The sequence below is a fragment of the Ovis canadensis genome, chromosome 14 (genome assembly GCF_042477335.2).
Source record: "Ovis canadensis isolate MfBH-ARS-UI-01 breed Bighorn chromosome 14, ARS-UI_OviCan_v2, whole genome shotgun sequence".
Classification (NCBI taxonomy): domain Eukaryota; kingdom Metazoa; phylum Chordata; class Mammalia; order Artiodactyla; family Bovidae; genus Ovis; species Ovis canadensis.
This window is the reverse complement of record NC_091258.1, coordinates 70,643,220-70,656,041: the sequence shown is the minus strand read 5'-3', so window position 1 is coordinate 70,656,041 and position 12,822 is coordinate 70,643,220.

Sequence of the window (12,822 nt, the reverse complement as noted above, 5' to 3'; positions counted from 1 at the left end):
TAAATACTGCAAAACTTGTCAATTTGTCAATTAATCTGTTTTGTCTATTTTTCATGGAATTCATTTCCTTAAATGTCAGGAGGTTACACTTTTTAAGGAACTTCCACACTGTGCCCCCCCGCCAACCCCCGTGACTGCCCCAGTTTACATTCCCTCTAGCCCTGTAGGAGGTTCCCTGATCTCCAAGCCTCGGCAGCGTTTTTGATATTATTAGTGGGTTCTTTGCTAACTGTTATTCTGACTGGCATGAGGTGATGCATCATTGTAGCTTTGTTTTGCATTTCTTATTGTTTAGCGCTGGTGAGCATCTTTCATTTGCCTCTTGCCCATCTAAAAGAGCAAGTTGCCCCACCCAGGCTCAGCAGTTGTGGCGCACAGGCTCAGTTGCCCCAAAGCATGTGGAGTATTCCTGGACCAGGGATCAAGCCCATGTCCCCTGCACTGTCAGATGGATTCTCCACCGCTGGGTGACCTGTCTGTTTACCTTTTTTTTCCTTTTGAGATGCATATATATATTTTGTATTGGAATATAATTGCTTTACAATGTTGTGTTAGTTTCTGCTGTACGACATCATCAATCAGCCATAAGTATACATGAATCTGCTCTCTCTTGAACCTCCCTCCCGTGATCTCCATTTCACCCCTCTGGTCAGCACAGAGCACCAAGCTGAGCTGCCTGTGCTATCCAGCAGCTTCCCATTAGCTCCCTGTTTTAACCATCAGTTCAGTTCAGTTCACTTGCTCCGTCATGTCCAAGTGTTTGCGACCCCATGGACGGCAGCATGCCAGGCCTCCCTGTCCATCACCAACTCGCAGAGTTTACTCAAACTCATGTCCACTGAGTCGGTGATGCCATCCAACCAGCTCATCCTCTGTCGTCCCCTTCTCCTCCCCACTTCAATCATTCCCAGCATCAGGGGCTTTTCAAATGAGTCAGCTTTTCACATGAGGTGGCCAGTGTACTGCAGTTTCAGCTTCAGCTTCAGTCCTTCCAATGAACACCCAGGACTGATCTCCCTTGGGATGGGCTGGCTGGGTCTCCATGCAGTCCAAGGGCCTCGAAAGAGTCTTCCCCAGCATTTCAGCCACGGTGGTGTGTGTGTGTTAGTGGGCTCTTCAGTTTGTCCCCCTCTTCTCCTGCCATGGCCACACATCTGTTCTCTATATTTGTGCAAATATTGTCTTAACAGTTATACATGGAATCTAAAAAAATGGTGTTGATGAACTTATTTACTGAGCAGGACTATAGGCGCAGAGGTAGTTCTTAAGCTTTTGGATGTTAAGCTTTCAAGGCATAAAATACATGGACAATCATTCCATACATTTTACTAAGTGAAAGAAGCCCATTCAAAAATGCTACAGAAAGTAGGAATTTTACAATATGACACTTTGCTGTAAGTAAATGTTCATATGTGCTCAGTGGTGTCTGAGTCTTTGTGAGCCTGGGGGCTGTAGCCTGCCAGGCTCCTCTCTCCATCGATTTCCCAGGAAAGGATACTGGAGTGGGTTTCCATTTCTTCTTCCAGGGCATCTTCCTGACCCAAGGATCGAACCTGCATCATCTGGATGTCCTGCATCGTGTGATAGATTTCTTCCCACTCAGTCACCTGGGAATCTAGTAGGAAATATAGAAGAGATTAAAAAGGTCTGTGGTTGCCATGGGTTTTCAAGGAGGGACTATGAATATCCTAAATCTAGAGAACTTTCAGGACCATGAAATAACTTGTGTTTGTTAGGACCAAGCAGACGCCACGACAGGCTTCTGTGGGGCCACGGTAAGCCTAAGTCTCCTTTACAGCGGGGCTGAGTTTATCGCCAAGGAGGAGCTGAGATCATCCTCTGCCAGCAACAAAACTCGACCAATCAGTATACTCACTGTAGCCAGGTCCAAGCCTATCAGCATGAGGATGAAAGCCCCCCGAGAAAGCCTGCGCGTGCGAAAATCTAGCCAATTAGCAGATGCTAAGGAACCCTTGCAATCAATCCGCCCCTGTCAACTCCCTGTCTTTGTCTTAACCTTATAAGTACTGCTGCAATTCAGTGCTCGGGGCCCTTATTCCACTCCATTGCATTGGATGAAACTTGGGTCCTGGCTTGAGCTAGCAATAAAATTCCCTTTTTGCGTTTGCATTGCTGTGGATGTTTTGTTCTCTCAGTTCTGGGGATTGGGACTTTGGGCATAACAGTGTTAAACTGTTGTGATGGACACATGTTATTATACATTTATCCAGAGGTATGGAGTGCACATCCTTAAAAGAGAAACATAAGGGTAAACTAAAGGGTTTGTGTATTTACTGTCCTTGTAGTGTCATCAATGGGAACAAATGCTCACTCGGGGGTTGGGGGGATGGGGGAAGGTAAGTAGGGAGATTGTCCACGTGTGGGAACAAGAGGTATATGGGAAACGTCTATAACTTATTCTCAATTCTGCTGTGAAACGAAATCTACAAAGTTGGCACTGGTGAATACACTGAATACTTTTTAGAATATATAATATTAGAAAGATGGACATGCTGCTATCTTTAATTTTTCCTTAGTCATTATGCTTTAAAGATGTGAGAAAATAGAGCTCTCTAAATGGCGCAGACAACAAACTGTAGCAGTTGATTCATAAAACCTAGAAAAACACACACAGGAAGTAGAATGCTCTCGCGTGTTAATTCATGTGTAATGTAACTTATGACAACACCGATCATTATTTCCTTGGTTGGTCATCAGATAGCATTTAGGGCATCATTTTCAAAGGCATTTGTCTCTGCCCACACACACTTGTTAATCTAGCATATCCTGCTCAGTTCAGTTCAGTTCACCTGCTCAGTCCTGTCCTACACTTTGTAACCCCATGTACTGCAGCTCGCCAGGCCTCCTGCTGCCTCTGGTTTATTTTCAAAGAAAGCTGTGATGGAAACACTTCCAGGCTCCTGGTCTCTGAAGTTGGACCTGCAGAGAGGTGGTGGCAATGCAAATCATTTTGTGAAAACCTGTGTCCAAAGGTTGCAGACGGGGGTGATAAAAACTAAGGACACGGGAGATCTTTGGGAAGAATTCTGCAAGTAATGCCTGGTAGGACCCAAGACCCCCAGCTGATTTCCACCAAAGGCTCACCTCTCCCCTCCACTCCCCCAAGGGCGCAGGCACAGGCTGAGTACCACCACACCCATCCGAGAAAGAGCCCCTCCCCAGGGAATCAGGTTGACCTTTGCTTCTAGAAGTTCCCGCCCTAAATCTTCCCTTCCTGAGGTCTCAGATGTGCCAAATGTGAGGTTTCCTGCAGGGCTCCTGAATGCAGGTCTTCCTCTTGCATTTTTTTAAAACCCTGGTAGGCTGGGTCAAGTAGCCCAGAAGTAGGGTCCGTTTTCTCTGGTGAATTGTTCTGTGGCCTGCTCTCTCTAATGCAAAAAGGAAGGAGAGGAACTAGCCGGGAAGATCTGCCAACAGAGTGGAGCAGCAGGATGTGATTAGCATATCAGGTTAGTCTTAATTACCCACTACAGATCAGGAACACAGAAAGTCAGCAAAGCGCTCCGAAAAGGGTGAGAGAAACAAGAAAACGTTTTCTTGTTTTTCACTGCAGCAGTTGCAGGTTAAACGGCTGTATGGATGCCATTGAAGGTATTTTCTCAACATGCAGATGTGAGTTTGAAACGTCATAGCCCCACAGAAGACACAGAGCAGGAGGAAGAAGAGGAGGAAATGGCAGCTTCTCAGGTAATTGTCCTGTCCCGGGTGTGGGGCTGTGTCTGCTTTTCCTCCTGACATGCCTGGACTGAGAATCTGCAGACCTTTAGTTCTCTGCTTCTAAGTTTTCTGCCTGGAGTGCTTGTTATCACCTTCTTATTTTTTCCTTTTTTTTTTTTTTTTTTTCTTAAATAGTGAAAACCAGCTCTTCAGGTTTTGTCTCTCTCATATTCCAGAGCCTTTTCTCCATTGTCTGTATCCTGGCTTTCTATAGAGCATGATGAATTCTCAATATGAAATAGTGACTTTCAATGTTGAATACATTCCCTTTGTGAGAGACCAATACGGGGAGGTACTGGTATCTGAGATTCCCATTCGGATGTGGTTCAGTGTTAGGATCTTAGGGAAGTCGGGGAAATGCCTTGATGAATCTCATGCGGATGCAATTCAGCTCTCTAGAACAAGAGTAAGAAAATGCCCTTGTTAATAGAATGAACTCAGCATTCCAGAATTCTTCAGAAGTTAAAGTAGCAGAGACAGTCCTCTATACCGATAAGAAAAATACACTAATTAAATGGACTATTAAGCTACAGATCATGGGAGGTATATAGGAGGTGGAATTTGCAGAAACCTGACATTTCTCATGATAGATTGAGATCATGGTTTTCCTAATATTGCCAAAATGCCTGGCAGTGGTAATGCATTTTCCATGTACTCTTACCCCGTGACCTCTGATGTGCACTGGTTCAGATGCTTCTGTGAGATCTCCATGCTATGAAATTCTTTTTTTTTTTTTTGTCTTGAACAAGGATCTTGGAAAGAAAAAGTGATAGATATGCCTATCACAATTAATGAGAAAATGCCGTATCTTCTTAGTTACTCTTTGCTTTGAGAAATGAACACTGTTAGCTAAAACAGATGCACAATTTGAGAGACGTGAATGAGGTTTTATTTTGGGCAAAATGAGGACAGAAGCCCAGGAGACAGCATCTCAGAGAACTCTTTGAAACTGCTACAAAGAGACAGTGGGGGAAGGTCAGTATGTGACTTTGGTGAAGGGGGAGTTCAGTGCAATTAAGCACTTATTTTGCAAAAGGTTTTCTGGCAGGCTTGAGAAACTGAAGTCATCATTCAGTGGTTTAGTGTTTTTCTAGATATGAAGAGATGCAAGGATTGGGATCATGAAAGCAGTTCCTGAAAAATCTGACTCTCTAAAGACCTGTTCCACCAGATTCCCTGGAGCAGAGTGCTTCAATTCACCCTGAACTCCCTCGAAGGGATTGAAGTCAGGTGCAGCACCATAGGGTTCATTCTTCCCAGAGGCAGATCGCAAACGCCCTTGTTGTTGTTCAGTTCAGTTGCTCAGTGATGTCTGACTCTTTGCAACCCCAAGAATCGCAGCACGCCAGGCCTCCCTGTCCATCACCAACACCTGGAGTTCACTTAGACTCACGTCCATCAAGTCAGTGATGCCATCCAGCCATCTCATCCTCTGTCGTCCCCTTCTCCTCCTGCCCCCAATCCCTCCCAGCATCAGAGTCTTTTCCAATGAGTCAACTCTTTGGATGAGGTGGCCAAAGTACTGGAGTTTCAGCTTTAGCATCATTCCTTCCAAAGAAATCCCAGGGCTGATCTCCTTCAGAATGGACTGGTTGGATCTCCTTGCAGTCCAAGGGACTCTCAAGAGTCTTCTCCAACACCACAGTTCAAACTCATCAATTCTTTGGTGCTCAGCCTTCTTCACAGTCCAACTCTCACATCCATACATGACCACAGGAAAAACCATAGCCTTGACTAGACAGACATTAGTCGGCAAAGTAATGTCTCTGATTTTGAATATGCTATCTAGATTGGTCATAACTTTTCTTCCAAGGAGTAAGCATCTTTTAATTTCATGGCTGCAGTCACCATCTGCGGTGATTTTGGAGCCCCCCAAAATAAAGTCTGACACTGTTTCCACTGTTTCCCATCTATTTCCCATGAAGTTATGGGACCGGATGCCATGATCTTCGTTTTCTAAATGTTGAACTTTAAGACAACTTTTTAATTCTCCTCTTTCTCTTTCATCAAGAGGCTTTTTGGTTCCTCTTCACTTTCTGCCATAAGGGTGGGATCATCTGCATATCTGAGGTTATTGATATTTTTCCTGGCAATCTGGATTCCAGCTTGTGTTTCTTCCAGTCCAGTGTTTCTCCTGATGTACTCTGCATAGAAGTTAAATAAGCAGGGTGACAATATACAGCCTTGACATCCTCCTTTTCCTATTTGGAACCAGTCTGTTGTTCCATGTCCATTCTAACTGTTGCTTCCTGACCTGCATGCAGATTTCTCAAGAGGCAGGTCAGGTGGTCTGGTATTCCCATCTCTTTCAGAATTTTCCACAGTTTATTGTCATCCACACAGTCAAAGGCTATGGCATAGTCAGTAAAGCAGAAATAGATGTTTTTCTGGAAGTACTTGCTTTTTCCATGATCCAGCGGATGTTGGCAATTTGTTCTCTGAATCCTCTGCCTTTTTTCAAAACCAGCTTGAACATCAGGAAGTTCACGGTTCACATATTGCTGAAGCCTGGATTGGAGAATTTTGAGCATTACTTTACCAGCATGTGAGATGAGTGCAATTGTGCAGTAGTTTGAGCATTCTTTGGCATTGCCTTTCTTTGGGATTAGAATGAAAACTGACCTTTTCCAATCCTATGGCCACTGCTGACTTTTCCAAATTTGCTGGCATATTGAGTGCAGCACTTTCACAGCATCATCTTCCAGGATTTGAAATAGCTCAACTGGAATTCCATCATCTCCACTAGCTTAGTTCATAGTGATGCTTTCTAAGGCCCACTTGACTTCACATTCCAAGAGGTCTGGCTCTAGATGAGTGATCACACCATCGTGATTATCCTGGTCGAAAAGATCTATTTACTACAGTTCTTCCATGTACTTGCGACCCCTTCTTAATATCCTCTGCTTCTGTTAGGTACATCCCATTTCTGTCCTTTATCGAGCCCATATTTCCATGAAATATTCTCTTTGTAACTCTACTTTTCTTGAAGAGATCTCTAGTCTTTCCCATTCTGTTCTTTTCCTCTATTTCTTTGTGTTGATCACTGAAGAAAGCTTTCTTATCTCTTCTTGCTGTTCTTTGGAACTCTGCATACAGATGCTTATATCTTTCCTTTTCTCCTTTGCTTTTCACTTCTCTTTTTTTCACAGCTATTTGCAAGGCCTCCCCAGACAGCCATTTTGCTTTTTTGCATTTCTTTTCCATGGGGATGGTCTTGATCCCTGTCTCCTGTACAATGTCATGAACCTCATTCCATAGTTCATCAGGCACTCTATCATATCTAGGCCTTTAAATCTATTTCTCACTTCCACTGTATAATCATAAAAGATTTGATTTAGATCATACCTGAATGGTCTAGTGGTTTTCCCTACTTTTCTTGAATTTCAGTCTGAATTTGGTAATAAGCAGTTCATGATCTGAGCCACAGTCAGCTCCTGGTCTTCTTTTTGTTGAATGTATAGAGCTTCTCCATCTTTTGCTGCAAAGAATATAATTAATCTGATTTTGGTTCTGACCATCTGGTGATGTCCATGTGTAGAGTCTTCTCTTGTGTTGTTAGAAGAGGATGTTTGCTATGACCAGTGCATTTCCTTGGCAGAACTCGATTAGTCTTTGTCCTGCTTCATTCCACATTCCAAGGCCAAATTTGCCTGTTACTCCAGGTGTTTCTTGACTTCCTACTTTTGCATTCCACTCCCCTATAATGAAGAGGACATCTTTTCTGGGTGTTAGTTCTAAAACATCTTGTTCAGTCGTTGGCATTGCTCTTGGCAAGTGCTGATTTGTAGTTAACAACACTCCTATGTGTTTACTAGAGATGCTGGGATTTGGGAGTGGGGATTTTCATCACTCAAGCCCAGGTCTGATCATTTCCAGTACACTCCATGCTCACATCACAGATAAAGTCTCATCACATTTCTGTATTTTCCAAAATGTTTACAAGAATCATATTACTGCTAATCTATGTCCAAAGGTTTTAAATTTTAAAATATAGTTCCATGCAAATGGTAGATTCTTCAGGAAATTAAAAAATTCAGAACAAGAGCTGTCTATTTTTCAAATCATTGTGTATGTCTGCTCCCTAGTGTATTTTTAAAAATTAGAATAATATTGCCACGCAAGTGTATGTTCCGTGGTTCTTTGTCTCGTCACAACAAACATTTGGAGCGAAGGTCATTAAATCCCTCAGCACATCACAGCCCTAGGGTCTTGGACATGCCATATTATACCTCTTAGGCAAATCAGTGTTAGAGCTCTATTTTATTTAGAAGATAGCAGGAGAATCCATCCTTGAAACATGAGGGCATGTCAACCCAAAGACTCGAAGAGAAGAGAGTGGAGGAGTGTGTGGGGGAGGGAGAAAGAGAGAAAGAGCGCACGCACCTGGGAGAGAAAGAGAGAGAGAAAGCGCTTTGGCTCCTCCTTTTATATGATTTTTCCTTGACCTGGGCCTGTCCTATGAAATTGGGTTTAGCCAGGAGTGTTGTTTGTTCTACCTGAAGTCTTCACTCTTGTCCTTGGACCTTTCTTTGACCTTCCTTGTCTTTTAGTCTCCGCCATTTTGGACTCCTTTTCCCGATTCTACCTACCTAAAAATATCATCCTCAAATATTTATGTACATTTTCAGTCAGTTAAAAATTATCCTGATTTTATTGACATGACCATTTTTCTCTTCATAAGTATACAGTTCCATTTTAGTGTATGTCTGTATGCATGAACATGTTAACATCATTTGACTGATTTTTTTTCTTTTTCTGTTTTGAAGATTCTCTGAAGCAGGAAATAGCTACCCACTCCAGTATTCGTGCCTTGAGAATCCCATGGACAGAGAAGCCTGGCAGGCTACAGTCCCTGGGGTTGCACATGACTGAGTGACTAACACTTTTCTTGTTTTTAGTATTATTTACAAATACAGAAATTTCTATAAACTTTCATTAGAGTTAGCTCTGTGCATTTGTCTGTGTTTGATTAAAGTCTAGAGTCACAAACTGAAGTAAAAGTTGCTGGTGCTGCTAAGTCACTCCAGTGGTGTCCTACTCTGTGCGACCCCATAGACGGCAACCCACCAGGCTCCCCCGTCCCTTAAGCTGTCATTTAAAGAATGGTTGTTAAAATATTTGCCAAAAGATGCTACAGCAACATTATTGATTTTAAATTATTTCTGTTATACATTCAAGACTCTGAAAACTGTCAGAAAGTAGTATATACCAGATCGTTAAAATGATTCTTGTTGCCGAGGTTGCTATCTTATCTGACCTGTAAAATCTGTAAAGTACTTAAAGTTCAAAGTTAAATGTGAATTCCTTCCTTACTGTTCTACTTCGTTGCTGTTCAAACATTGTCACTCATGGAGCAGAATTTTCAACATTGCTAGTTCAAATAAGCTTGTGAAAAATGTGGCACACTGAGCCCACTCCTGAATATTTGGATCAGGAAGTGCTTTTAAAAAATATTTCCTGTTTCTTTTGATAGACAGTTTATCGTCTGTCAACTGAGTACAACACTCAAAAATAAATATGCCAATGTTGATCTGATTATAATTTCTCTTCCAGATCAGAATAATTGCTATAGTGGTTGATCGATCGTATCTCATCCTCTTTTCTTGGGGTTAAAAATGTGGTAGAAGATATTGCTGTGTAAAAATTATATTCTTGTGTAACACCAGACATTCTCCTAAATCAAAACCATTTCTCTTGCTGGTTTCCTCTTGGGTCACACTACGGAGTCTTCCCATGGCCACATGGAACCTGTACTTTGTATTTCAGGGACGGCTGACATTTCAGGATGTGGCCATAGACTTCACTCAAGAGGAGTGGGAACGCCTGGACCTCGGTCAGCGAGAATTGTACAGGGACGTGATGTTAGAGAACTACAGCAACCTGGCCTCCTTGGGTGAGGATAACTTCCAGAATCCCTTCTTACCCACTGGGTTTTGGTTCCTGTATTTCTAGAATGACTCCTAGAATCTTCTGCTCCTTATAATAGTTTCAGATCCCTGCTTTCTATGGGAAAATGGATATTTATGAGTTGAGAAAGAAGACTTCATGATGATTCATTATGATTCTCACTTTTCCTTGATGGAATCTGCCTCCTTCTTCCAGATTAGTGGTAATTCTGTAGGTTCTGCAGTATAAAACGGTGCCACTCTCCTTTATAAATCAGATATCTCCCACTGACTTACTTTGGCCTTAGTAGCACTTGACTAGAATCTCAAGATCTTTTCTTTATGTATTTGTTAGTTAGAAAAGTGCTTCGATAAAGTATTTGGGGATATAATTTTCTAGGCTATGTTAACATTCAACCATGCCTTCTCTAGAGTGTTAATAATGTAATAATGTAATGAGCAAGATTCCAGTCATGTCTGACTCTTTGCGAGCCTATGGAATAGTCCATGGAATTCTCCAGGGCAGAATACTGGAGTGGGTAGCCGTTCCCTTCTCCAGAGGATCTTCCTAACCCAGGCATCAAACACAGGTCTCCCACAGTGCAGGTGGCTTCTTTACCAGCTGAGTCACCAGGGAATGTTAATACAGCTTAGGAAATTATGTTCCCAAATACTTTATTTTTAGGCTGTATTAAGATTCTACCGTGCCTTCTCTGGGCTTCCCAGGTGGCACTAGTTGTAATGAACCTGCCTGCCAATGCAGGAGATGTAAAAGAAGTGAGTTCGATCCCTGGGTTGGGACAAACTCTGGGAGGAGGACATGACAACCCACTCAGTAGTTTTGCCTGAACACTCCCATGGATAGAAGAGCCTGGTGGGCTACAGTCCATAGGGTGGCAAAGAGTCAGACAGGACTGGAGAGATTTAGCACATATAGCTTTTCTTCTCACTTGAATACATATTAGATTGCAAACTGATGAATCTCTAGCAAAACAAATATTCCTTTTCCTGATAGCAGGTCTTGTGGTCTCTAAGCCAGACCTGGTCACCTTTCTGGAGCAAATGAAGACTCCCTGGGATGAAAGGAGACTGGAGACGCCAGCCATATACACAGGTAGGTGTGAATGGATGGAGCCGATGAGTCAATGACAGGTCCAAGGATTAGTGAGGAATTCATCCTTTGTCATGTGGTTTGGGAAGATCTGCTTCAATGGAAATGGTTTTAGAGAAGTCTGAGTTTCTTTCTGTTGCTGTCATAGGCAGATATCACCTGCCCCATTCTGTCTCTTTAAATCATTCCTGAATTCATCTCCAGTGATTACTTTTCTCAATCACAGTGAGAACTGAAACCCTTCTCTTGGCCTGTGACAACCTGCATGAATCGATTACTATTCCATTTCTTCGGGGGGCAGGGTGTAGGGTGGCTAGGAAAATTGCACATTTCTGAAAAACTCTAAGATGCTTCTATTAAAGTTTCTAACTCTAGATGGCTGTGTGTGAGTGGAATTGTAGATATACTGCCAAAGTTCTAGGAATATTGGGGACCAAGGTGTTTTTTTGTTTTTTTTTTTTCTGACATAATTTCTAAAACACGGGAAGCTACAGTTCAGTTCAGTTCAGTTCAGTTCAGTTCAGTTGCTCAGTAGTGTCCGACTCTTTGAGACCCCATAATTGCAGCACGTCAGGCCTCCCTGTCCATCACCATCTCCCAGAGTTCACTCAGATTCACATCCAGCAAGTCAGTGATGCCATCCAGCTATCTCATCCTCGGTCGACCCCTCCCAGCATCAGGGTCTTTTCCAATGAGTCAACTCTTCTCATGAGTTGGCCAAAGTACTGGAGTTTCAGCTTTAGCATCATTCCTTCCAAAGAAATCCCAGGGCTGATCTCCTTCAGAATGGACTGGTTGGATCTCCTTGCAGTCCAAGGGACTCTCAAGAGTCTTCTCCAACACCACAGTTCAAAAGCATCAATTCTTAGGCGCTCAGCCTTCTTCACACTCCAACTCTCACATCCATACATGACTACTGGAAAAACCATAGCCTTGACCAGACGGACCTTAGTCGGCAAAGTAATGCCTCTGCTTTTGAATATGCTAAGTTGGTCATAACTTTTCTTCCAAGGAGTAAGCGTCTTTTAATTTCATGGCTGCAGTCACCATCTGCAGCGATTTTAGAGCCCCAAAAAATAAAGTCTGACACTGTTTCCACTGTTTCCCCATCTATTTCCCATGAAGTGATGGGACCGGATGTCATGATCTTCGTTTTCTGAATGTTAAGCTTTAAGCCAACTTTTTCACTCTCCTCTTTTGCTTTCATAAAGAGGCTTTTTAGTTCTTCACTTTCTGCCATAAGGGTGGTGTCATCTGCATATCTGAGGTTATTGATATTTCTCCTGGCAATCGTGATTCCAGCTTGTGTTTCTTCCAGTCCAGCGTTTCTCATGATGTACTCGGTATATAAGTTAAATAAGCAGGGTGACAACATACAGCCTTGACATACTCCTTTTCCTATTTGGACCAGTCTGTTGTTTCATGTCCAGTTCTAACTGTTGCTTCCTGGCCTGCAGACAGATTTCTCAAGAGCAGGTCAGGTGCTCTGGTATTCCCATCTCTTTCAGAATTTTCCACAGTTTATTGTGATCCACATAGTCAAAGGCTTTGGCAAAGTCAATAAAGCAGAAATAGATGTTTTGAATGGAGAAAAACCTTACAAATATAAAGTATGAGGAAAAGCCCTCAGTCACCACTCAAGTCTTATTCGACACCAGCGAATTCATACTGAAGAGAAACCTTACAAATGTAAAGAATGTGGAAAATCCTTCATCAAGCACTCACATCTTACTCAACATCAGAGACTTCATACTAGAGAAGTGGCAAAGGCTTTAATCAAAGCTCTCACCTTATTAGACATCAGAGAGCATGTACTGTAGAGAAACCATAGTAATAAGTGATGGAAGAGGTTTGTCCAAAACATACACTTCAGAAAATACAAGACCATTTATTTAAGAAAGATAAGGAATGACATAAACAAAATGTCAAAAATTATTTAATAAAAATTAAATCTAAAGAAATATCAGAAATTGCACACTAGAAAAAGTGAAAGTCACTCAGTTGTGTCCAACACTTTGCAACCCCATGGACTGTGTCCATGGAATTCTCCAGGCCAGAATAGTGGAGTGGGAGGTGGATTCTTTACCA